Here is a 26,293-nt window from a genome sequence, read left to right on the forward strand (position 1 = left end):
TACACATCTTACACTATTTGATTTGCCATTTTAATTAGTTAAAAGGAGCACAGGTACACAATCAGACATGTTTTTTTCTAAATGCAGGCAAGAAGACAGTTTTTGTTTTAATTATGCTGTCTGTTGGGAAGTACCTTTTTTCTCTCTCCCCCGCTGTGTCCCCATGATTTAACTAATTGAAGGAAAATATGCAATCTAACTAACAGGAGCTTGATAGATTGGTAAACGGATGTGGCATTGTGGAAACGTTTCATCGCTCTTGATTGGAGATTAAAGCTTGGCGGAAACGGCGAAACTCTGTCTCTGAAAAAAAGTCTTGTCAACAAGTATGTTTGTTCACAAAATCCGGTGCTAAGGAGCTGTCCGCACACATTTGCCATACATGATTAAGTTCCTCGTGGCCAATCAAATCCACTGCTCAACCAGCATTCCAGAACGTATTAGTGACATCTCGTTAGCAGAAAACAGATAAACTGAAGGGAAGACAAAATTGGGGGAACACGCCCGCGTTGTTTATCAAGCAGAATAACTGCCGAGGAGATCCTTGTGAAATGGCAGTTTTTAAGATTCTGTCCTGGCGGATCTGCTCCTCCCTGTAGTCTCGGCTGTCTCTCACAGTCCCCTTCGAGGCAGCCTAATAAAGCTGTTTACTGCTCCCAGGCCGTTTCTGCTTTTGCTCATATTTCTCTCTTTTTTACATAGTCATTCCGCTACCAGTTTCACAGTCTGGAAACTGTTATATGCCCATAGAACCCTGTAATTGAACTCTCTAAAAGGGATGCTCGGCAGGCTAAAGATCTCCAGTTAGGGGCAAGCCATTTCATTTACGGTGCAATTTCACAGGATAGGCTACAATTTACTGTGTGCATCTCTATGGGGTTGACACCAGAATTGACTGTTTCATCAGGTCATGTTGTCAGTAAAAATGGAGGAAACTAGGTAGAGGGAAGATTTAGTCAAAACATTAGCCTTTATACTGTTCCAATAGATTTGGTCGTATTTTTTACTTAAAAAGTTCACTTTTATTATCCAGTAGACTATAAGGAGAAAGCTAGTGCAGTCCGCCTATCAACCAAAGTCTCCCTTTGAAAGCTGTGTATTTAGAAAATGGTCAAGAAATAAACATTTTTGCCACATTAAAGAAACTGCTAAAAAGCAAGAAAACATTTAGTGTAAACTAAAGCCAGAGGTTACTTTTTATGACAATATGTGTCATGCATTGACAGAATTACTTGTTCTGCAGTATGTACAAATGCTGTTTAAAGAGACCTTTTTTTTAATTTCATCAACAATAATCCTGAAAATCACCTGATATCCCTGCCTCTTTATCAGCCTGTTTTAAAGGTCTGAACAAGTGCAGTTGCATGCTCAGAACAATGCCAAATGCACTTATACAAGACCATGTGATACTTTCACAATAGGAATATGGGGAAAACACAGGAGCACATTTTTTGGTGTTTATTTTGTAGCCACACCTTAGCATTCTACCGTATTTAGCAAGGGTGGAGGTGATGAAGGGTGGAGAGCTTTGTTTTGTCAACTTGATGACCTGTTTTGAGTATTACTGAAAAAAAAAAAGACAATGTAAGATAACATAAGGCAACGTTGAGATAACATTTATCAGTTTGAAATAATAAGTGACTGGATTTATTAGAACACACGCATTTGGCAGTTTTGTGGATAAACTTTTTATTCTGTGTGTGTGCCTGTGTGTGGTAGGAGTCAGTGCCATGCTGATTGATTTTCATTTAAGAATGCCTCATTGCTTTTATATACCAGGAGGTAAGTAGCCAGTTTATTAGGGGTTTAGGGACCAGAAACAGACCTGGCTGTCAGTCTCTGTTAAAGCTACATTCCAGCTCCTTAATGGGTCAGCTTGTTCTTTAGCTGAGCTATTTTGAGTCCACTGATAGTGTTATACAGCATGTATAGAGATTCACAGGAAAGACATGTGTTTCGCTTGGCTTAATATCCAGTCTGCTTCTCATTCGCACTACATTTCCCAGAGTTCACCACCACAGTCAGTTACAGTCACATGTAGTCTACGGATGTTTTACATATTTTTTTCTTCTTCCCCCTGTGTCATGGCTCAGACCTTCACCTGAGAATGAAAAAACAAATGTTGTTTGGCTTAATCAGTCCAAAGCTAACACTTGACCATGGTATCCCAAGTACAGCAAGGATCAACAGCAAGCAGCGTTTGCCATTGATTAGTAAACATTGTTCTTTGGCTAATAGCACAGTGTAAATGAATAGATTGATCAAGTGGATGACTGATCATGCCAGAGTGAATGGCACTTGGGCCACAACTCCACACAGTGAACTGTCAAGAGTGAGACGTCCTTTGTGTATATAATAAAGCTTTAATGTTACCGTAGTCCATGTCCAATGTAGGCTGAATGGGAAGATAGATTACATTGACTGTGTGACTGTGTCTGTAGTTGTAGAGAAGTAGAGAAGTGAGGGTATTATGATAAAAGTTTCTGAGAAGTGCAGAACTTTATGATGTTTCTTAATGTGACTAAAAACCCTTCTCTAATTAGTCTGATGCATTTTATTCTCAGCTGTGTTTTAGTCCCTTGACTTTAAATGAATGGTATTAAAATGGCAAGGTCTTTTTTCTATTCCCAGAAACATTTTACCTTCTTAGACAATAGTGAAGGTCGGTTTTAGGGGCAGTAGACTTTATCTTTTTTTTTTTAATAAAAACCTCTGACTTGGTGAAAGTTTAATTAATAAGGGACTTTAAGCGTGGGGACGCGTCTTTAAGGGGTACTTATTTTTCCATCTGGGCTATCCTCCAAAAAAAACTAGTCAATTAGGGTCTTAAGCTGCAGAGACAAAAACGTTATTAGTTCTAGCAAAAAGAATAATGGGTTTAAAAGGTTTTGCTTGAGAGGTGGGCATGGGCCCAGGCTGAATCCTGAGTCTTCTGAATTTTTAGTTGTTGTTTTTTCTTTCCCTTTTCTTGCAATCGTGAAATACCAAGCTGATTATTATTCATGCGAGTGTTTTTTCCCCTTGTCTTTGTTTCCCCCGAATAACAGAGGTTAGGTAGAAGCCGTCATGGTTTATAGTCACCAAATAAAGCAAAGACAATGTGTTTTCAAGTGATCGTTCATTAAAATTTCCTGGAAATGCATTGCGTTGTTTTTCTCTCCCTGCCTCCTGTCTCCTTTCTCAATTCATGAATTGTGAAGCGCAACATGAAATGCCTCGTTCTGCGATAAGTTCAGGCTCCGCACAACAGGCAGGGTTTTGGGCCGGTGTTTAGTCGACATTCTTGGGAAGCGGCCAGTTCCATCTTCCTTCTGGGGATCCTGTTAAGGAGGAAGAGTTTAGAGTGTAATTCAGAAATAATTGTCTTTGCTGTAGCACCGCTCTTTGTGTTCTGCATGGAGCACATCCTGGGTCGAGGCCTGCAGGATATCTACCTCACTGACATGTGAACAGCCCTGGTACCAGGAACCATGTGACCCCATCTGCTCAGTCCCTCACCTGCCCGTGTCAAATCCTCTTACAGGAAGGAAACGGAGGGAATTGCCTCTCCGATCCCTGGTTTTTATTACCGCCGGCCTGACAGTGCAGAGATATAGTGCGCCGCTGTTTATTGTGATGCATCTTAATGGACACTTTCACACACAGCTATTCCAAGCAAGAGTGTCCTCTGCATGGTGCCCAATTGCACATCGGAAATAAAATATGTGCGACCTTCAGGTGGGGATATCCGCATGGTAATGGTGGCATGGTAACAGAAGATGAGCAAGGGTTTTGCACTGATGAACTCTTTACCTTGGCGGTGGTCATTTTGAGAGGCAGGTTCTGTCGTGGGGGACAGGCCGGTGTGACAGGACGGATTAGATGGAAATAACGTAACTGTATATGCGGAGCATAAGGAGCACCTAAAACTCCTTGAACCCCCGAAAATGTCACCGCCGGTGGAGCCTCTGTGAGCCCAAAGGGCATTACTGGTACCCAAATGAATGCCAGCAAGCGATTGGCTTATGGTGGATCATCAAATAAATTAATTGTTTCCTCTTCATGGTAAGAAGGTGCTACTCTTCCCAAATCGAGTGCCTGTACTTGGTTATTACACTTTAATAGCTTGCTCGCCAAACTAACCATATATTACGGCGCGTGCAGACTCAGATCAGAGAAGATGAATTGGCTATTAATTAGAGTTGCGCTGAGAGGGCACCAGGGAGAGACTACTCACAGCTGCGCAATCAGTGTCAACGGGGGCCTTTTCCCAGCCTAGGAGAGGCAGGCCACCGCCAGGTCAAAAGGGTCTGTGTTGGGGCTCGGGAGACGCGGAGGTGGAAGTGAATTGAATGCAGCCAATCAGCGGCAAGACCATTGTGCCCCGACACAGGAGACAGATCTCCGGCCCCGCCACTCGGAAACCGCTCACGCAGCGATCTTAATCAGCGACGCGCCCGTGTTTTATGTCGGGTTTGGCTCGAGAGGCGCCAGCAACAAATACCTCACGGCTGGAAGACTTTAAATTAGAAAGTTATGGATAAAATATTTGACACAGGGCGTGATTTGTGGCGAAAGCGGTCACCGGGCCCACTGTCAGCGGCAGCGCTTTAGAATTAGCCTTTTATCACAATTAATTAAAATACCCTATAGGAGACGTTCCATCTTGAGCTCATCGGCGTGGGATAAATAAGTCAAAGCAGGAGGATATATGTCCCTTTATTGGCTGACATGATCTCGGCAGCATCAGTAGCGGAGGGGCCTTTGCGCGTCCCTGTTGCGCGACTTTGCGGAGGAGTCTCCACCATCACTCACGTTGAGCGCTCCCCCACTTTATGACTCGTTTTGTTAAAAACCTCTTTTTTTAATGCAAGGTATTAGAGTTATGGCCTGTCTATGCAAATGAGTACGTTCTGACAGTTTGTTATTCATGTCATCGCCTTTTTAAACACTTAACTGCCATAAATTCAGCACTGACAGGCCGCTTCGAAATTGCCACTAAATATTATTAAATATTTTAACAAGTTCCTTGTAAATATGCCTTAAATGTTTGAACGATGGTCAGGAAGAAAAATGGCCTTGCATCAACTTATTAGAGGCAATAAAGTGGCTATGATTTACTGAGGATGTAGAACAACTTGGGCCACTTACTTTTTTTCCCCCTCTTCTGCCAACCCCTTATCGCCTTGCCTTGTCCTGATGCGCACAGTAAACATCAATGCATTGTTTTAAACCCCGAGATTTTACAAGTCATGCAACGTTGACAGGACCAGTACGCGAAGCGTCCCATTTGTGAGACAATCACCCTGATGGCCGGGCACGGAATGCATCACCCGTTTTTAAAGTCCTCCAAAGAGCCCCTTTATGCTTTTGACTGTCAGATGCTTTAAAATTTGTTGTTGTTGTCATAGGCATCGACTGATGAGAAAGTTGGATGATGGTGATGATGATGGTTTCCACATGTTTGTTGGGAGAGTGGGGCATCTTGTCATTGTTATGAGTATGGAATGGCTTATACGGCATCGGCACTCGCTTTTAGATTAGTGTGGAAGCGCTTCAGATATATGTCTACTTAACAAAACTTTTAGTGTCACCATGGAAATTTCATGACTCTCACATCAACATGTCCAGTACCAAACTACAGCATTTTGAGAGGCCCAGAACAGTGCGCTAGTTAAATTTTAGTGTGGATAGCAAAAAGTGATATGAAGTGAATGTACAAAACCGAGTTATTTCTAGCAAATAAAAACTAATAGTAGGGTTATAACTTCACTGTAGATGTCATTGCTTATACACTGCTCAGTGGGAGCCGGAAGTCAGTTTGTTGATGCGTAATGTACAGTAGGCTGTTTAGGCTCCAAATTCATTCGTCAGATCCCAGATGTTCGACAAGTACCACTCCACCACTGTGGGAGGTTATTGGATGGCCACAGAAGGCAAGTTACTAATTTATTTTTATTAAAAGTCAAACAAACTGCACCATTTTAAAAATACTTGACATGATGACACAATAAGTGTAATGGAAGTTTGGTTTGTGGTGCATCGAGCAATTATTAAAGGCTGTGTTTTCCGAGGAAAAGGAAAAAAGATGACTGCACAGCACATGTCTGGTACAGTGCTTTAAGCCCAGTAGTCCCAGGGAAACAAGCCCTTTTCGCCCCCCATTATATGGGAAGATGGTTTTCATGTGTTCAGCCTCTGATCCAAACCCTCCCCTCTGAACTAACCGATTTAGATTTTTTTTAACCAGTAACTCGCCATCACAGAGATGTCCTGTAATCAGTTTTTTTTAACCCCCTTCACCGGCACCGTGGGGCTTAATCAGTCTCCTCAGATCTCTCAGAGGATCTCGGCCCTTCCTTCGCTGCTGTGCATTTACAAGTTTCCGTCATCCTGTTGGACATGAATGCCCTGCCCAAGGGTCCCTCAAGCACCCACCCCAGCCCTCCCAAGCCACCATCACCACCATCACCAACACCACCCACTCCTCCCCCTTGGCCCCCATCTCTTCAGCGCTGGGCTGCGGACTCTCTTCTCTCTCTCTCTCTCTCTTTGGTTCTCTCTCTCTCTCTCTCTCTCTCTTTCTCTCTGGCTCCTCTCTCCATGTGCCGAGGCTGTCTGGGCGCATCACTCTGTGCGGCTGCTGTGACGTGACGGCTGCCATGTCAGCACGGAGCATCCCAACCACCCCCACACTGCCCCCACCTCCGTAGCCCTCTGCAAGTTTTTCGCGAGGTTGGCAGAATACGAGTGCCCCTCGTCTGGCTGACCGTAACCTTGCCACAAGCTCTTCTTGGTGTGTGTGTGTGTGTGTGTGTGTGTGTGTGTGTGTGTGTGTGACCATGTGTGTGTGTGTTTAATCTAAAGACTTGGAACAATGATGACTCAAGCCACACAGAATTCTCCTCAGGGGAGACGAGCCTTTGAAAGAATAAATAAATTAAGAAAATAAAGTGTGCAGGGCTCCACAGACGTTGCGTGTTTTTCCATAGACAGTAGCTGGACACTAAAAGCACAGGCAGGTCTTTGCCACAGCTCATTTGATTAGGCGGCCTCACACACAGGAAGTGCTGAAAGGCACGGCAGATAGCATCGTGGCGAGCCACTGACTCGCTACTCAGGGCCGGAGACAGTTGCCAGTCCCTCTGAAGCTGTCTTCAATCCAGTTAGAGGAATTGTGATTCTCTTTCTCTCTCTCTCTCTCTCTCTCTCTCTGTCTCTCTCTGTTTCTATCTTTCTCTCTTTTTCTGTCTGGCCTCTCTCTCTCTCCCTCTCTCTCCCCCCCTCCTCTATCGCTCCCTCGCTCTCCCCAAACACCCCCGCGGGTTCTTATTAGCAGGGTTAAGTATGAGGGGGCCTGTGTTGGTATTTCTGTGGTCGCTTGTGTGCTCTGCACATGAATTTTTTAAATTATTTATTTTCCCTGACAACGCCATATGGTGCTGCTACTTGTTTGTCATCGGCTTGCAGTGCGCTTCGGCAATGCAGGGCCCTTGATCGTATCGCTGTTGTGTCTATATGTTTACACACAGGTATTTCAAATACTACCAGTGCAGTGTGTGTGTGTGTGTATCGTACATGTTTTTCTGCATGTAATGTCTGACAAATATTTGTGAAATATAATTTCAGAATGTGTCTTTCTGTGTCAAACTTGGTTTTCTGAGCAGCATATGAAACAAGGGAAGTGGATTTTTTAGACAGGGTGTGTGTGTGTTCGTTCTCTGGCGATGGGAGGGCTCACAGTTGGGAATAAAGGGGTAGAGCGACATAAGTGGGGGTCATGTGGAAGGCTATGGAAGGCCCAGGAAAAAATGGGGTCCTGATCTTCCTGGAAATGTCACAGTAAATCGCTGCAGCTCCTCCCCAACGCAGAGAAATGATTAAACGTGCCCCTAAACTGGCCTGATTTGTGGGGGCACCTTGCCGATTTTATTTGCCACTGTTAACATTTTCATGTCTGCATTATGCATGCCGCCGCTCCGGGGCAAGGAAGTGCGACAAACAAATGGCCTGAGGGATGGGAGTAAACACTGGCTCTCATAGTGTGTGTGTGTGTGGGTGTGTGCCATGGCCACAATAACACACTCTCAGCTGCTCGCCATCACCCTTTTCCCCCCGATCACACACACACACACACACACACACACACACACACACACACACACACACACACACACACACACACACAAAGCCCACCAGGGCCATCTTTATCCGCGTAGACCACAGGCTTACAGAAAATGTCAAGTTTGGGTCAAAACCCTGATATGCTCATAGATCTGATGGCTTCTTATCTTCAAAGTGCACTTTGCCTATTAGAGGCAGATATTAGAGACAATTTAGCTTGTCTAATTCACATGAGCTGATAAGATCTTTTTTTAGCTGATTTTGGGGATGGATTTCAATGGAGAATCACAAGGCACAGAGCTGAATCTAAATTAGTAAAACAATTGTCTCTATGCCTCTATCCAGATATTTGTGAAATGACATTTTACAGTATTTCTGGCTGGCATTAGCGATGTAATTACCTGCCGTTCTGCGGGCTCCGCTCCTCTCCCAAGTGGAATAGAGGAGGAGATGGTGGAGACCGGGCGTGTGCCCTCGCTCAGATTGGATTGACGTGTGGGAGAGGCTGTCAGCTCTCTTTGCATCAAACGGCATCTCTCTCTCTCTCTCTCTCTCTCTCTTGTTCACGTGCACTCTCCCTCGTCAGGTCTCCCCTCCCTTGCCGCATCCTGACAATGCAAATCTATGCAAAGAGCTGAGCTCAGTTGGTGGACAGTTTGCACGGGCCCCTGACGGGCCACCGGGGCATTAGTTCAGAGAGGCACCGGCATCAGATGAGGAGAGTGATTATGATTATGACCCAGACGTGACGGTTTCAGGACTTTTTTTTTTTTTTTTTTTTCTTGATTCTTTCAGTCTGTCAGAATCAAGATAAGATTTTAGGTGTCACACAGTCAGTTGAAATAGTTGGATCTGGTAACATTTTGTGTGTTATGGTCTCGTTGTTTTCTTTAAATGTCAGGGCACTGCAAAGATGATGTGATAGAAAATGGCCTACAGTACCAGTCTACAGCATTATTCCTCTCTCCGAGAGTCCCACTGTGGCTTGATTCCTGTGTACTAATGCAGAGAGCATCAGGGAGGAGACTGATATTGTCTTTTTATGACTTGACCTTTGAGTTATTAGTTTCTTGTTTGATGAATAACTGTTGTCTAAGTGAGGGAATTGCGCTTTTGGTAAACAGACTCTGAGTACTGACGGAGCAGTCTTTGTCTCCACCCTCTCTCTCTTTTTTTCTCTCTCTCTTTCCCTCTCTCTCTCTCTCCTCCCTCCTTCAGCCTGGCTTAAGATATGAAGCCATTCAATATGAAAAGTTATGTTTTGATTAATTGAATGGAAAAGTTCTGGAAAGGTCAATAGCAGTTCATTGGCAGTGTCCTCTGGTGCATGGAAAATGGTCTTTTCCCTCCATAATTTTTGAATGTTGTCATGTGCATTGTACAATGGGACGGGCCTGGAAACAATTAGTGTTACAATTTACCAATCTCTCCCAATGTCACTCATCACATCCCTTTGGCAAATTCATGCATCTTCAGAGCATGTGTCTCACACTGATTTAAGTAAATACAGACTTTGTGCCATGCTTTTAAAAGGGATAATTACACAAAAAAGCAAGATCCTTGATCTTAATCTAGGACTGTTTTCTTCCTTCATGTATTGCACTTATAAGAGCATGTGGGGACATGAAAGAATTACTTCCATCTCAGAGGAATCTACATTTTCTCAGCTCACTGACTACGTATAGAAAGTCTGTGTGCTTTTGTTGTTTTTTAGATAGTATGCTTGTTGTGATAGGCAGCCTCTTGTACAGTAGGTGATAAAAGCTGTCCTTGTGCATTGGGTCTCAGTGACACACAGCCCTCACAGACCCCCATAAGCAGCAGTGCAATACGGATCTCACTTCTAATCTTTTTTAGCATTTGTTTATTTATTTATTTATTTATTTGTTTATTTATGTCTGAGCTCAGCATAAGCAACCCACCCTCCGTCTCCACTGTTTTGGCAAGTTGATAAAGCAATTCTGGTGGAAGAGTGCAAATATTGAAGGTATCTGGGAGAATGATGCACATCTGTCACACAGCCCAGGGGCAGAACCAGAGTACAACAAGGCAACAAATGCTGATCTCGGGCTTCTCTGCGGCAAAATAAAATATGGCTCAAGTTTTCATTAAGGTGCTATTGATTAGCCTTTCCTGGCAATGAATTATAGGCGACATTAAATAAAAAGGGAAAATATTTTTATGACTTTTCATGGGCCATGCCAGAAAATCCCCATGCCGCCACTTCTCCAGTCCTGACAAGCGTTTTGTTTTCCCCCAAATTCTTGCGGCTCTCGTAAAAGCCAAAATGATGTTCCCTTTCTTTTTTTAATTTTTTCTCCTCCTCCCTCCTTTTTTCACGCCGTTTCTAAAGGCAGACTATTTCAAGTTTTCATGACTAATCTGCTAATTTTTGCGACCGTCATGAATAAAACAGCTTAAGGGATCATCCACGTGTCGTGCTGCTTCTACAGACTGTGCAGAAGGAGTCATAGTTGTATACATGCCCAGGTGACAGGACTGGTATAAATACCGAATACAGGCCTTGTAATGCAGTTTTTTGAGCAGGAGCAGAAAATCTTCATAAAAAAGTCAGAGGAAGGTGCCGTAACTGCTACAGAGGATAAAAACATCATAAAAAGTCACGAATGGGTGACTTTACAATGGCGGAAGACATTGCCCATGTAGATTTATGCCTAGCCCACTTTCGGAGTCGTATCCTTCAGTGTTTTGTTTTTATTTCGACATCAAAGGAAGCTAATTTTTTCCTTCCCTTTTAAAGTTTCGCCCTGGAGTTCACTTTTCTCCACTTTTATACTCCTCTGTACTCATATCAGGTTCCGTATCGCATTTTCAGAAATCTGCTGGAGGGAGGAGAAGGAAAGTCAAGGTGCAGTACAATCTTGCTGTTGAGCCAGATGAAAGTGCTGTGGTTCTTCAACATTTCATCCTTCTCCTTTGGCTGAAATCAAGCTGACAAACCATTGTGCTCTTAGAATTGCCCCATATCAAATGACCACAGATTGATAACCATCTTTAAAAAAGCATAATCTCTGGTGACTAGAAATAAGCTATATTTGTATACAACAAGATTAAAGTGTTAAAGCGTTATCCTAAAATCGGAAATGTCTTATTGTCTCTTGTTCTGAATGAAGTCTTTTTGATGTTTTCTTAAAATTGAATTATTCTAAAGACATTAAATAGTCTTGACTCAATATAAAGCAATGACATACTGCAGGACATGAACGTACAGCATAATGCAGCTGCAAAAAGCAATATGCACGTACGCAGTCTCTCTCTCTCTCTCACACACACACACACACACACACACACACACACACACACACACACACACACACACACACACACACACACACACACACACACACACACACACTTTAAACAGCATCAGTTGCTGCATTATTATATACCTCTGGAATTTCTGGCTGTTTGAATGAGGAACATTTTTATTAGAATAATTACATCTTTCATTTCATCCACGAGCCAGTTTGACTCGTTCCATGTTCACACAAGACATTTTGTTTACTCCCCCCCCCCCCTGAAAGCACATATTTTATCTCTGCGGATTGCTGTCAAATTGCTCAGCGCATGACCCGAAACGAGTTCATTTACTTAATTTTTCTGCCTTTGATTGATTGGGGCCTCAGCACTCGGTGGCAAGTGATGTGGATGCAACCGGACATTTGTGAAATTCTGGGACAGAAAGCGTTTCTTGCGTGCCCCTGAGTCGGGCAAGGGTAGTCGGGGCCTCCAGGCCTGCGGAAACATGAGTCCTGGCAGATAGCTTTTCACACTCAGTAGAGCTCGGCAGCCACTGTGCAACCCACATGAAATAAGCCACCAGATGCCCTCTTCTCTTTCATTTAAGGCCTTTTCATTTTTTGAACACACACACACACACACACACACACACAGTGAGACACTAAGCACATGTGCATATTACACACAACTAAAAGGGCCTCTTCTTGTGATGTTGTGTTTTGCAAAAAACACCAGCCTCCCAGACGACAGCCTCTTTTGTGTGAGAATAAAGATTTTCATCTGAAGTGTTTTCTTTGACAAAAAAAAAAAAATGTGAGCTTGCCAACGCAGACAGATACTCATTGCGTAACTGCGGGTTGTTTTTCCATTGGGTGATGTGCATTTAAAAAATGTACTGAATTCACATACAGAACCAACTGTTCCTTGAATTAGGTGCTCCGACTTGTTTTTCAAGCCAAATTGCAATGTGAAAAAGACCAAACATATGAATAAAGGCCTCCAGCCATAGCCTTACGCAAGAAAAGATTCACTTGCTCTTGCTCATATAGGAATATTGGCCCATTGGATATGTTGACACGTCTTAAACGACCTTTGCATATTAAATCTCGCTGCAACATATTGGAGTCATTGATTTTATTAGGAAATGAACTGGGGTAGTTTAATGTGTAATAGTCAGTGTGCAGTGACAATTCTGTCTGTGGAGTGTCTTTGGCAGTGCTGTTTTCAGTGTGACTTCTTTGGCTTGTGCTTTAACTAGGGAGGACTCTGAGAAAGTATTTTATGCTTAAAGCTATGTCCTCTGCTGGATAAGAAATAGTTCTGTAGTGAACAAAAACGAGGACTTTGATGATCCCCCTGTCACTGTGTGTGTGTGTTTTTTTTAATTATTATCACAGCACCTTCGCCCCGGGAGTGCACCAGGTGTTTTGCCAAGATTTTGTTCTTTCCATAATACATGTGGAAAATTGCCATGCCCCTCCAAGAGCTCATTAATATGTCCAATCCATTCACAGGATCCTGCCCCAAAACGCAGTTTTATGACAGAATCTTGTTGTTGTGAGACATAGCTTCCAGTTTACATCTCCAGGTAATAACAGCCCTCTGCGCACAAGACTGGCACAAAATTAGCACTTTGGGCAAAGGATCAGTTGGCACTGCGCCCGTCACTACCGGTGCATCGCCACAACATGAGTAGGAGATTGCGCAGACACACTCATCACTCCATTCTTCCTCACCCCCCCCTCTTGAACGCGCATAGATACACACACAGACAGACAGACAGACACACACACACACACACACACACACACACACACACACACACACACACAGCCATAAACAACTAAGCACACACAAATCTGTCCACACAATCACCAACCCATCCTCACTGGCATCACAAAGACTACATCTTGTGTCGATGGTACGCATGCTGAGAAGCTGACCCAAACAAACTTGGCTGGCCAGACAAATAGCTGACAGCCTTCTGGAAGCCTCTCACCCAATACACCTATTACCCATGATCCTCCTCACAGGAGGCCAAACACACTTCAGAGTGGAAAACCAACAACAATAACAACAGATAGTGAGGGTGGAAACGGAATGAAGCGAAACGAAACGAAAGGATTCGTTCATCTGGGTCACTAGTGCTACTGCTCCCGGGAGAGCCCCCACACAAGGTCCCAATTAGCCGTTGGCGCTCTATGCAGGAGCGTTTTGCTCACAGATTTGTTTCGGAGGGGGGGGGGGAACATGTATGTTAGAACCCGGCCTCTAACAGCTAGTGGAAGCAGTGCAGAAGGGATGAGAAGTGGAGATGTTAGAAAAAGAGTTCTTACAAATGACAAATGACATTTTCCTGCACTGATTGAAGTCACTGCATAGTGCTGCCCTCCAATCACACACGCCACCCCAACACAACCACCTACCTCACTACGAGCCCCACCACAAATGTCCTAGAGTTTCATGTTTTGGAGAAAAAAAAGAACGGGGGCGGTCCATCCCCCTCCTCTATGTGTCTCCTGACAGTGACTCAGATGTGACTAGAACTTTCAAAGTCAATTGATTTAGTGCGAGTTCTTGGGGAACGGCTGTTTTGGTTCTAATCTAACCCCTGAGGAGAACTTGCCGTTGGCTCTGTGAGCAGATTAATGAAACGGACGCTCTCTTGCCAACGACATGCGGACAGCCAGTCAGGTCTAATCTCATTCCAGGGGCAATCTAAGCGATACAAGCACTTATCAAGAATTACAGTTATGGAGATATTTTGATCAGAATGCAGAAGGCAAGGAAATGTAGCAATAATCAAAGTCTTGGCCATTTAGCTTGCCTGTGCTATGTTAATGGAATCCTCTAATGTTTAGTGTAAAGCATCAATCATGCAAAAATCTATTGTTGCATTAGCCTTGAAAGAACAATAATAATAAAAATGCTATAATGGCTGTAGCATCCTCTCCATAAATCAAATTGGTTATGTGTATGTATGTGTGTATGTGTGTTTGTTTAAGGGGTGGAAGCACAATGATGGTAGTGGCTCAACTTTGTGGATTATGCTATTTCAGCCTTCTTGGTTTGCGGAGGACACTCTAAATATTGATAGAGCAATCATGCGGAGAACAAAAGAGTGGCCTCTTGTTGCGCTCAAGGTTTTTCCCGCATGGGGCAAGAGGTGCAACTGACGTTTTCCGTTGATAAATTTGACTGCGCCATGGATCCGACACCTTCTGCGATGACATGAGGCAGTTTGCTGTTCGATAGCCACTCAGCGTCCGGCTGTAAATCAGCGGCCGCAGAGTAAAAACGGCAGAGAGAGGACAATTTACGGCCAACGCTGAAAATCCTTTTAAACAAATATTAAAATAAGGGTCAAAAACCGCCGCCATCAAAAGTCGTCAAAGAGATCAGGGCACCTCAGCCCAAGACCTTGACAGAGTCCTGAATTTACTCTGATGTTAGCAGCAGTGTGTGTGTATGTATGTATGTATGTATGTATGTATGTATGTATGTATGTATGTAAACAAAATGTCTTGTGTGAACATGGAACGAGTCAAACTGGTTTGTGGATGAAATGAAAGATGTAATTATTCTAATAAAAATGTTCCTCATTCAAACAGCCAGAACTTCAAGAAGTATACTGTAATAATGCAGCAACTGATGCAAGTGTGTGTGTGTGTGTGTGTGTGTATGTCTGTGTGTGTGTGTGTGTGTGTGTGTGTGTGTGTGTGTGTGTGTGTGTGTGTGTCACTTACTAGTCACCAGCACACACACACACACACACACAGAGACACTCACACAGGCACAGGCAGACACACACACACACACACACACACACACATTCATTGAGACCCAGAAATGTTTATGAGGATGTCAGAGGTTAAGGACGGAGGCAGAGGGAGAGAGGTCACTCTTGAGAGGGGTAGTCTGACCAGTGGAAGTGCTCGATGTCTGTGTTTATGTGTGTGTGTGTGTGTGAGTGTGTGTGTGTGTGTGTGTGTGTGTGTGTGTGTGTGTGTGTGTGTGTGTGTGTGTGTGTCTATCTCTCTCTCTCTCTCTCTCTCTCTCTCTCTCTGTGTGTGTGTGTGTGTGTGTGTGTGTGTGTGTGTGTGTGTGTGAGATGTGTGTGTGTGATACGTAGCAGGAGCTTGGCAGAGCCTCCACTCGCTGCACGCTGCACAAAGCCGCCCTGCCTGGAGGAGCCTCTCGATTTCACAGCCAGAATTCAGCTTCCTCCACAGAGGCAGGAGATGATAATGTTAGAGGAGACAGGGGAGAGACAGTGAGAGGGGGAAAAAACAAAAAGTATAAAATTAATAAAGCTTTTTAGTTGGCATAATCAGTCATTTTGAACTTGACTGAGGAGAGCAACAAAACAAATAATTTTTGGGGAAAGAATACATGTATTTTAATGCCTTCAAGCAAAACTAATTAAGTACGACACCTCATTTGCATAAATAAGCATTATAATTTGCATGGAGGCACGGGGGAATACGTTGAGAAAAGAAAGCAATATTTTGCAGTCTGCTAATTTCATTTTATTTAGGATTTAAGCTTAATAAAGATTCATTTTGGTGGGGAAGAGAATAATCAAAGGGGAAATTTGAACTATCTCCAAAGATGCAGCAGCCCCTATTCAAAGGGCCTTTTCAGAGTCAGGAGAAGGCCCCTAATCAGGAGTGGCACTTCCTGGCCTGGCTCCAACACCAACTCCTTGAAAGGTAAAAAAAATAAAAAAATTTAGAGCCCAATTTATTAGTATGCAGTTCTGGCATCGGCGGAAGAATTAATGGTGCCGACTGATAATGGCCGTAATCGTGGCACAAATGGGGTGTTGAAATAGCAAACAACGGGCACAAGGCATGTAATGGGGATTTTATTAATTACCCAAAGCTCCAGCATGTGCAACCTCCAGGATTTACTGTGTCTGTTGCCAGACACTCTGGCCAAGGAGGGGTGGGGGGTGGGTGTTGGACCGGTCCAGTTGGGTAAATGGAGCGGTCAGTGCAGAGATGCCAGTGTGGGGCGGGGTGTGGTAGTGGTGCTGGTAGTGGTGGGGGGTCAGTCAAAGGGCATTGCTGGGTGCCACCACACTCACTTTGAAACCACTTCATAATAATGCTGTGTTGATGTCTTGCCAGGGGATGGGGTAAGGATGCTTCATATTGGTCACATTTTGACAAGTGAGGGAGATCTCCAACAACAGTAACTGTGTGTGTGTGCTGTATGTGTGTGTGTGTGTGTGTGTGTGTGTGTGTGTGCGTGTGTGTGTGTGTGTATGTGTATGGGTGTGTGAGTTTGTGGGTGTGTGTTTGACTCAGTGAGTGTGAGTGTGTTTGAATGTGAATCAGTGAGTTTGAGTGTGTGGGTGGATGTGGGTGTGGATATGTGTGAGTGTATTTCATGAAATTACCAAAAAAAAAACCCGAAAGCAGGGAGGCAAACCCCACCATTAAGAGCACCCGCCTCTTGGTTCTCCGACATGTTCTATCAGGTTGATGTGGTCGTGTAATGTTTGTTTTTGCCTTTTTCTTCTTTCCCTGTTCTCCCATCCACAGCAACGTGGGCCCGGAGTTTGATGAGCATTTTTTAGCGTTCTCATTTCTGCCTGATCTCATGTGTTTTTAATTGAGAGTTCTCATATTCGCCTCTGATCTGGGCTCAGCCAGATTGTGTTTTTCCAGTGCCACGTCCCCTTCCTCTCGGTGGATTTTTAAAAATTGAGTGTCTTACCCAGAAAAAAAAACACACACACAAGCCCCCACAAAGGGAACACTGTGTCAAAAACAAATGTAATACATAAATAAGTAATGTTTGCAGCAGCTGTTCAAAAAGCCTTGCTTGTTTGGAATCATTGCCGTTCGTTCGTTTGGTGCGAAACTTGACAGAGTCTTGGAAAACAACCTTTTGCCATTGGGACCCCATATGTGCAGATGTCACAAATGGGGAAAAAGGACTCGGGGGCAGTCAGGGTGAAAAAGGCTGGCTTACTGTAAAGATCTCCTGAGGTAGCACCTCTGAGCTGGCACATGGCTAAATACAAGGAAAAGGCGAAGCATTTCTTGTTTCTTTTGTTTGTCGTGGTGCCACGTACGGCAGGCAGGGCCATTCGCACGTCAAGCCGTCAACTCGAGAGAGTTGATTAAAAATCCTCTTTATTACTCTCTGCATCCCTAATGGTCGGTAGACTTTAAAAACGGAAGAAACAATTAGAGTTTTACTGCTTTGTGGGCACTACTGATTTATATAAATCACACCATGGGTGTAAATTTTCCAATAAAAGTGAGCAGGGCTCCCTTTGCATGCATAATCAACAAGTCCACAACTCCACTCCTGGCACATTTATATTCTTTTGAAACAGTCATACCCCAGTTGCTATATTTCAAGCGTGGGAATTTTTTTTACATTTGTTACATTTGATGTTAAGCTCTAACGGTCCCTTTTTCCTGATAGCGTTGAACCATGTACAAAATAGTGAAATAGCGTCTCAATCCATAATTTCTCAATGGTCCCGTAAAAGAAGAGTGGCACAAGGCCCATCAGTTCAATTACAGTAAGTGATTTCAGTCCGAGCGGTATTTATTCAAGACCCATAGCATGACCAGCTCACCTAGATTATGATAATCTCTTTCTGTGGAAGAGAGAAGACAGAATGGTTTCCAGTAAAGCAGGTAGGGTATGTACAGTAGTGTAGGTGCATGATAAGAGTATTGATTTGTAAAATCCGCTTTTGTAAACTTCCGCTAAGGAATTTGTGTTTTTTGGTAAGGTTGGTAAGGAAAAGAAAGGCGCAACACTGCTTGGCGGTGCAACCAATTTATTAATAAATTCACATTTCGGTCAGTCAGATCTTTATCAGAATTGTTTTGTTTGCCTTTTCCAGCAGGATCATGCGAAACCTGTGACTTTTATGAAACTGGGTGGGATCAAGGGCCAAGGAACAACCCATTACATTATGGATCCGAATCACATGGCGGATCCACAAATGATTACTTTTTACTTGACTTAAGTGAACATTGTGATATAGGGCTTTTGGCTGTGGCAAAGGTTTGTGCCCTTCTAGTTTATGATAGTGTTCATTTTAAATGCTTGGTTGAACAAAAGCCCTAAGCTAAAACTGAACAGATTTGTCACCAGGTCTTTGCTTTGTTTTTCTCACCCTCTCATTTCAGCTACCACAATCACATACACAGACATCCACCTTATGCACACATAAGCCCACACACACACACACACATACACACACACACACACACACACACACACACACACACACACACACACACACACACACACACACACACACATACATACATACACACACACACACACACACACACACACACACACACACACACACACACACACACACACAGACACACACACACACACACACACACACTACAAAGAGAGCAGCTGTGTTTTATTTCAGAGAATAAAAGCAATAACGGTGGCAAGCCTTTGAAACCATTAATAGATAAAAGAGGGCAAGATCATTTTACATCTGGAAGCAGATTGAAGTTTCATCACACATCTTGTTTCAGAGCCCACTTCCAGCTGGGAAACAAGTCGATTCCTGCGTGTATGTAAATAAATAAGACCACTTATGTATGCCTAATCACAGACATGCTCATCTTCCCTCTGAGAATTCACAAAATGTACTAAGGCTGCAGTCTTTGTTAAATAAATGAAAAACCTCAGAATATCCTGCTTTTCTTCAGGGATAAAGCTATGTTTCTCCTTTTAGAGTAAAATGCTTTACCTGCAACTGCATTTTCTCATGAGGCTTCTAACTCAGTAATATTGAAGAGACTGTGCATACAAATGTTTGTATGCACAGAGCAGTCAAATACAGACGAATAACCTCTGATGCTGTTACAGTAACCCCAGCCAGCTAATCCAACCATTTATTCTCTATCATACCTTGTTTGGACACTGAAGAACTGAACGTATATATTACAATTAGTGGAACAACCAAGATGTTAAGTTACGCTTGATAATAGGAATCTGTAAAATACTATTTTAAGGACTCCTTTATATTCCCTTTCGTTGGGTTTATTTTCATATTTATTACCTTTAAAAGTAACTTCCAGTTAGATCGGACCATCTTTCTTGTTAGCTTAGAGTCCTCAGAGTGTGCTCGTTTTTGGCAGTATGCCATTTGATATGTAAAAATACAGCAAACAGTGTCACCTTAGAGTAACTCTGAACTTTTGTAAACTCATTCTTACATGAGTCTGTAGATCTACCAACTAATGATATAGATTACATTATTTAAAAAAGGACCTGCCCAGAGTTCCTGGTCTTTGTGTGTGTGTTTCAGACCTATTTTTCAATCCTGTTTGTAGATCTGGAGAGATTGAGTGTGAAACTACAGCCCACAGATAATGGGTCTGCTGATGTAACCGCAACACACGGATCTGAAAACTGAAGTAACCAGGCACGCAACGGTACGGCAAACACACTCCCTCTCTTTATTTGATGTGTCATTCAGCTTTTTTTTGACAAGTAAGTCTTGACTAACCCGCTAAGGGGAGGGAAAAATTAATTTCTGGTCGAACGGGCTGTTGAACTTCAGACTCAACATCTCCTGATACTGATATTTACTTAATACAAATTCAAAACCCAAAGAGAAGTTAACAGGGTATTCTCACAGGATCTTGTTAGATCAGTTGAGATGATACAAATATTTTCTCTTTCGTTTACCTTGATGTTATTATGAGTTTCACTGAAATGATCAGAATGGTGGAAGCGGAAGGGGAATTAATTAAAACATTCATGCGGACAATGCTTTAACGACACTGTTTTGCATATGTCAATACCTCTCAGGCCTCTCGTCTGCAGGCAAGTAACAGTGAGAGAGAGAGGGGGAGAGGGGGAGAGAAGAAAGATGGAGAGAGAGAGGGAGATGTGAGGGGGAGGAGAGTAGCCTTTTAAATGACAGAGATACCTCTGCTTGTGTTTGACAGTGACAGACAGTCGTCATCGTCGTGGTCAGGAGTATTTTATGGGTGTCGTCCTCTGACCCAGCTCATTTAGTGGCCTTAGGATACTCCCAGAGTGCACTGCACTTCTCTGTTCCTGTCAGTCTGTTGAACATGCAAACATAGTGTTCTACAAAAAACAGAAAACAGCTATGGCACAATAATGATAGGGACATTCTCTGTCCTGGCAGCCGAGACAAGGAAAACAAAATCATCCGCACCTTTCTGTTTGTCTCGTTTAAAGTGGTGGTTGGGTGTGTACATTTTTACAGTTTGTGATATCATGCTTAAAAAATGTGCTGAAAACCACTTCATGTTGTGACACATCGGAAACCGGCTTTTACATAATGAACTGAATTTTTTATAAGTTTCACAAGTATGCAGTCTCTCAACACACACAATGAATGTTTCCATCCCAGCTTTTGTTTTCTTTAATTTTTCCCTTTCCCCTCTTTGCCCTGTCTGGGCCAAAAGACGGGTATAAAACACACATTCGTTCTAAATGACGAAAAGACATTCTGCTTCAACCTGTTTTGAACATTAATTTATGATGCATATTTCCTTTGCACATGCTCAATTAGGCTGTGCCGGTTTACTATTAATGCCACGTGTTCTATGCTCATGATGCTTGTGAAGATCACTTGTGAACGACTTGTGAAAACCATGGACACTGTCATTTCCGTACCTATTTTTTTCCTTTCTGAACTTTTTTTTTTTCAGTGCCAGTCACTGCTCAGTACTCTTAATGTTGCAGCTCATAACCCACTGGTGTGTAACTGGCTTCTACTCAGTGTTTTCTCTGTTGTATTAGCCGATGTGAGCCAATGTACTCATGTTTTTCCGGCAGCGTGTGTTCACATCTGATTCACATTCACATCTAATTCACATCCACATCTGATTCACATTCACATCTAATCCACATTCACATCTGATTCACATTCTGATGCCTGGAAGCGTGGGCCTAGTTTGAAGTGATGCTGTATACCACTCTATTAGTATGACTTAGAGCAGTTCACTGGGCTGTGCTCACTGCACTAATATGTTTTCATTCACACAGTGGAAATAGACAGGTCAGTGCAGGTGTATTCTGACACAAAGGAATAACGTGTATTAAGTTTATAACATTGAAACAGAAAAAGAACAGGACACAGTGTAAAACCTGCCACTTGCATTGCATTGTAGTTGCATTGCATTCTTGCCCTGGTAACTGTGTCCTTTTGTGCCCCACATCAGCTAAACTGCAGCTAGATGAGACTCGCATTTAATTCTGTATATCAAGAAATGTATTGAGTTCAACTCATTAGGATAATAATGGGATTTGTAATTAGTGCTTACAATAATTACTGTATTTATAATGTTTTTTAGTCTACTTATCAGTTACATTTGAAATGGGGCAAATTAGATGTCATCAGTCCAGTTTCTATTTCTAGACTAGACTGATCCAGAGAACGAGAAGTTGTGTTGCATTTTTCCAGAACTCATTGATAGACTGGTTTTTAAATGCAGAGTGTAGTGTATGGACTTGTGCATGGAAAAGTGTTTTAGATATTCATTGTGTAATGGACATAACACCACACTCTGACAATTACTTGTGAAATCATGTCAGTCATAATGGCATAACCAACATGTTTTGAACACACCCAACATATCTAACTGCTATCAAATACAGTTGTTGTTCTGCAATCAATCCATCAATGGCCCGTTACATGGAAGTTGGTCACAGGACTATGAGCACACTCTTCTTCATAAAACAAGAGACCGTAAAGAGGTGTTTCACGTACTTGCCGCACACTGGAGAGACGCCTTGCTTCAAGAAATAAATGAATATATTTCAATTACTAGGCTTTCCTTGAAAGCTTTTGCGTTATTTTATAATTCTGACGGGCGGTGTTGGCAAGCTGTTTAATTTTTTTGTGGCTCACAGTGCTCCCTTGCAGTGCTTTTTTATAGAAACTCAGAGGGCTTATTTTCTCCTGAAAGGGGAGCATGCACAAATGCACAATCTAATAAGAGCACAAGATGGATGATAATGTTCTTTTATTAACTTACTGAGTGGTTTGTTTTGTGAAATTGAAAGTCGTATTTTTCCTTTGTAAATACCTAATTGGGCTTTTGGTGGATTTTTACAGCAAAATGAAAGCTGTAATCACGCCAGTATACTGCAGGAGTTGTTTTTGTAGAATACCATGTGACACATTGCCGACAACAGAGACATTAAACTGCATATTAATCTGCCACAGGGAATGAAAAGCTTTTTTCCCCTGAAAATAACAGAAACAATGCTGCCTACCTTACTTTCTCCCGAGTCTAAGTTGTTTACAGGTGTTTCTGAATGGGTTGTACTAAGATGATTTAGCATTAAGTGGTGGTGTTGCACCTGTGTGGTTGCAGTTACCTGGAGCAGACTGAGTAAGCACCTGGAGTGCAGGAACATGGCAGTGAAGGATTGAAGCAGTAGCCGACATCTCGCGGACATCTACCTACAATCATCTCCTCAGCTAGAGGGTGAGTTTTCTTGACTTTTACAGCAGGTACAGTATGTACTGAGGTGGTCCGTTCGCACTTTAAGCAATGGAACTGGCTACACCAGACGTGATAGCTGTGCGTACATTTGAAAAAAATCGCCCAGTCTTCAAAAACAATTTTCAAACTCCGCAAAACGGAGCGCTTCAGTTACACACCGACTCTTACCTGAACGTCCTTCAGTGTACTTGTACATTATATAGTATGTCTTGCATACATTGTAGTACAGTGTATCCTCACAAATTAAGTAGCTAATTTTGCTTGCCACTGAATGGATAGTAATGTTAGGCTAATAGTATGACTATGTGGTTTGGCTTGTCATTTACTGTATGTCTTATTCAGCCTCGCAAGGTACAGTAAGTCGTCCTCTACACCCAAAGGAAAGATCTGTCTTCGCTAATGTGACTAACTCTAGTTTGAGATATACAGTGTACTGTATACTGTGCATACTTTCACATACAGTGGGTGCTGAGGAATGCAAATGTGTGTTTTAATTATCATACCATCCTCCATCCATCCTTGAATGCTGCTAAATCAAGTGGGACTTAGATAGTATCACCATTGGATGTAGTTGAACATCTAGGACAAACCATCAATATGTTTTTTTATTATTCTTTCTTTTGTATTCGCACAGCATAAAACCAGAAGCCACAAGGTTTTGTACAGTAACACTAACACGGAACAAAATTAAAGTTACACCTCTGGTTCATGAAACAGCTTAATTGACTCACGCGTGCACAGGAGTGACGTGCGGCAGTCATGATACCCCAAGGTCTGGATTAATTAAGCTGTGGAAGCCCAGGAGTCGGGGGTATTCAGCAGGTGCCTGTATGCCTTGGTTTGGGGACTTGCTCTTGTAAATGACAGAGGTGTGCCAGCTCATTATAAATCTATAATGAAGAGAGAGGGCTTTTTTTCTCCCCCTTCGTTTTTCTTCTTTACAGACATTCTCTGTCATGGGCTGATGGCACACTTTCAACTGTTATTTTTAAAGCGGAGGGCAGGCCAGACATGATTGCTGTACTGCATCCCCCTCAGCTAACGTTGCCTGTATATAAATTGTTAAATTGTTACATATTTTGGAGAGCAGTCATGTGTCTGGAGGTTTGTTGAATTGCTGTATTAGGTGTCATGGATTTGTTCGTATTCTGGATACTTTTGGCTTTCTCTCATCCGACCGGTGTTTCTCTTTCTCGAAAACCTGCTGCGGACATGCCTCTAGTAATTCCACACTTGTGCTTCCCCTGTCTGGTTCACTGTTAATCCAAAACAGCCAATTTGCCCGGTCCCTTCTTGCCTTTTTACCACTAAACAAACACAGTACCCCCCGCTGGCAGCAGGAATGGTCCCCTCTGAACCCCCCACTGTTAAAGTCATCCTGCCTTTGTGTGCTGTTAGTTTTGCTAAGGGGATAGGGAGAGGTAGGTCGCCGTGGGCAACATAACGTCTGTCATGAAGGCACCTGGTGAGGCAGAGAGAGAGTTAGAGAAGGACTACAAAGCCATGTTGGTGCTGTGGAATAAGCCCCCCTCCGCCCTCCGCCCTCCGCACATGTGGTGTGGTCAAGCCTCTCAAGGGTTTTCCTGCCAGAAAAGGACATCTGCCAAGAGCCAGAGGAAGGTAACCCAGCTTCCTCGGCGAGGGGAAATGGGCAGAAAATTGAGGTTAACAAGCATGGCCGTATGCTAAGCAGTGGTGGGAGTCCCCGAGCTCTTGGTCCGGGGCCCTTGTCCAGCAGCTCCATGCCTTTTTGGAGACGCTGCCAGAACAGACGGCCTGACGCTGCTGGCGAGGAGATGACCATCTCCGCATGGCTTCCCCTCAACATGAATGGGGTTCGTCGTTTGGCGCGAGAGCCAACTCGGCGTAATCGTGACCAACCGCACTTTGAAACGAAGATGAAAGCGGGGGGCTGAATGATCTCAACATGTTCGGTGTTAAACGAATGCTGGCTTGCTGCTGATGCAGTTGCCAGGCACCACTGGGTACTTTGATTCCGCCGTTATCTTTTTGACGATCCATCAGAGAAATAAATAAAGACAATCATTCAACTCACCAATGCAATGCATGGGTGCCATAACGGACAGCCTTGATCACGCTTCACAAAACAACCCTATGCTGTGCGTCAGCCTCGGTGGCTTCCCACCTCAAACACCCACCACCCCACACCCCCACACCCTCTACTGTGTGGAGCTTCAGGGACTGCGGTGTTCCACGTGTTATAATAAGGCTAGCTGATATAATGAAGGTCATTGTAATCAGAGCTAATGTGCCAGGGAGTCAAGACACTGCAGCTTTATTTGCGGGTTAGGGCCCGGCTCCGCGGCCCCTGTGGGACCCGCCTGATAGCGTTATCTCCGCTAACCTGACTCTAATACAGGCCCTTGCACCGCTGTTCGTGTCAGAATCGGCCTGAACCTTTCTCACTGATATGAGCAGCGGCAAGGAGGGCGGTGTGGGAGTGGGGAGAGGGAGCGAAGGATTGGCCTACGCTTAACGCCATCCTTCCTAAATCCCATCCCCAGGTGTTTTCCCCCCTCACTGCTGTGCGTGCGTGTGGGTTTTTTTCCCTCTCATTTTTTTCTTTCTTTTTTTGTTGTTGTTGTTGTTGCTACTCTTTGCAGCGACTGTTAGTCTTTGCCTAAGTTTTGATGTACTTGACACTCTGACTCAAAGTGGACTGCGTGGCAATGTTTTCTTTTTAAGACTACTACTCCAGAGAGGGCCTTTTAAATCTAATCCTCTTCCTCCGCCACCAAGGGCATGCAAATCTCCTTAGTTCATATTTGGACGGTATTTGTCAAAGTGGGACACTGGCCGTTTTCTCCTTCAACGGCAGGATTAAGAAATTAGCCTTAAAAAACTTGCGAGCCGTCCTGACGAGGCTGGTGCCCCTTGAAAGACTTGGACCACCTGACACGAGTCCCACTGTGACCCCCCTCTCTTCCTCATCTCTCATTTAACTCGACTCTATAAGCGCCTGTCTCTGCTCGGAGACCACAAGTTTCCTAATGACTCCTGATGATAATTTAACCAAACCCGAGAGCTGGACCTCTCCCCAGCCTGCTGAGATGGCCTGAATGTCGTCCATGAATGATTTATGATATTTATTTTCTCATTCAAAAGTGGGCTTTGAAGATTTGAGAGTTCCCAGGGCGTTGCAGGTCACTAGTATTTACTAGGCAGTATTTTCATCAGGTTGTGGTGTTTGCATGATAACAGAGAAATGCAAATGTTATGTATTAGATCATATTGAAATGTGTACATTATACACATCCAAAATGCACTTGGAATGCACTTCAATGTGTGTAAAAAAATGTACAATGATGTAAAAATGCATCACTCATAAATGTAGCAAATCTACTCTACCTAAATCTAATCATATGCTTTCAGATTCATTTTTTTACAATAAATACGGATGATTATGAATC

At 43.3% G+C, this 26,293-nt stretch overlaps 1 protein-coding gene across 11 annotated transcripts in view; it reads left to right on the forward strand.

Annotated features, from left to right (window-relative positions):
* The window catches only part of casz1 (castor zinc finger 1), a 183,468-nt gene that overhangs the window by 8,581 nt on the left and 148,594 nt on the right, over nucleotides 1–26,293 (forward strand). For 9 of the 11 annotated variants that reach the window (XM_048241665.1, XM_048241675.1, XM_048241676.1 and 6 more), the window contains 2 exons: nucleotides 19,704–19,805; nucleotides 22,731–22,844. The gene's annotated coding sequence lies outside the window, so the exon portion shown is untranslated. The remainder of the gene's footprint in view (nucleotides 1–19,703; nucleotides 19,806–22,730; nucleotides 22,845–26,293) is intronic. The other 2 variants (XM_048241666.1, XM_048241668.1) reach the window with 1 other exon arrangement.

The sequence above is a fragment of the Alosa alosa genome, chromosome 4 (genome assembly GCF_017589495.1).
Source record: "Alosa alosa isolate M-15738 ecotype Scorff River chromosome 4, AALO_Geno_1.1, whole genome shotgun sequence".
NCBI lineage: Eukaryota > Metazoa > Chordata > Actinopteri > Clupeiformes > Clupeidae > Alosa > Alosa alosa.